The sequence below is a fragment of the Seriola lalandi genome, unplaced genomic scaffold (genome assembly GCF_002814215.2).
Source record: "Seriola lalandi dorsalis isolate HSWRI2012SDOR001 ecotype SW California unplaced genomic scaffold, Sedor1 jcf7180002054025, whole genome shotgun sequence".
NCBI lineage: Eukaryota > Metazoa > Chordata > Actinopteri > Carangiformes > Carangidae > Seriola > Seriola lalandi.
In genome coordinates, this window is record NW_019524578.1 from 1 (window position 1) to 1,321 (window position 1,321).

The window sequence follows — 1,321 nt, forward strand, 5'->3', positions numbered from 1 at the left end:
CACACACACACACACACACTCACACACGTCGTGGTGTGAACTGTTGCTTCAGGAACGTCTTCGTCTGTTTCATGAGAGAAATCCTGAAGTTTATTTCTTGAGCAGGGCGGGACTCTGAAGCTCCGCCTCTCACCTGAGCCGGGACTCTGAAGCTCCGCCTCTCACCTGAACCATCGGCTCTACCTCGGCCGAGCTCCGTCCGCGTCCTCCGTCACTCGGAGGGAGGACGTCCGTGCCTCCCCTTCATCCACCGACTTGGCGGCTACGAAGGTCACCAGCCTCAGCGGGAACTTGCCCGCCTTCTTCAGGCGCTTGGTGTTGTTCTGGACGCTCACGAAGGAGAGGGTATTGATGACCCCGTTGCTCATGGCGATGCACTCGATTATATAGAAGGCCACCAGGGAGTTCCTGTCCCTGGAGATGAGGGTGGGGTAAAAGTCCCGCAGCAAGGCGAAGCCATAGTACGGCGCCCAACACAGGACGTAGGCGACCAGCACCAGAATCAGCACCACCACCGTCCTCCGACGCCTCTGGAGCCTCTTCCGGATCTGCTCCGTCTGGAAACCCGGAACATCCTTAAACCACAGCTCCCTGGAGATCCGGATGTAGCAGACCGCCATGACGGTCACGGGGCCCATGAACTCCAGGGCGAAGACGAGGAGGAAGTATGAGCGGTAGTAAACCTGCTGGTCCACGGGCCAGATCTGAGCGCAGAAGGTCTTGTGGGTGCGACCCGCCGCGTGCGGGTACGTGGTCTCGGACGCCATGTAGGCCGAAGGGATGGAGATGAAGATGGGGACGATCCAGACGGTCAGGATCACGCAGTACGCCGTCTGGTGCTTCATACGAGGCTTCAGAGGGTGGAGGATGACCATGTACCTGCAGACACAGACCAGGTGTGGCGGTTAAATCATCGATATATTCAGATTTTACTTTGGTGAATGTTTCTATATTTTGATTCTGTACTTTTACACAGAGTACTTGTAAACTGTATTTCTACTCTGTGGTGATGGTACTTTTACACAAGTCAAAGATCTGAGCAAAGTTCTCATCCCTGACTTTTACACGTCTAAACACATCTAGACCTCTGTTCTATGTTCCATGTTCTACATGTTCTATGTTCTACATGTTCTGTGTTCTAACATCATCACAAATGTTTCCATCAGTTCTCAAACAGAGAAATCAGTGATTTTAATCCTGGTCACGTTTCTTCGTCGCCTGTTGCAGGTAACAACCTGCTGAACGTCTGGTTCATGAGCGACCAGAGAAACAGTCAGAACGAAGGTCAGCATCAGCCTCAGCTCTTCCCTCAGTCACCTGA

General features: G+C 53.1%; 1 pseudogene; it reads right to left on the reverse strand.

The window, feature by feature from the left end:
- Positions 1 to 11: 11 nt before the first annotated feature.
- Positions 12 to 879, reverse strand: LOC111652530 (prokineticin receptor 1 pseudogene; annotated as a pseudogene).
- Positions 880 to 1,321: the final 442 nt, after the last annotated feature.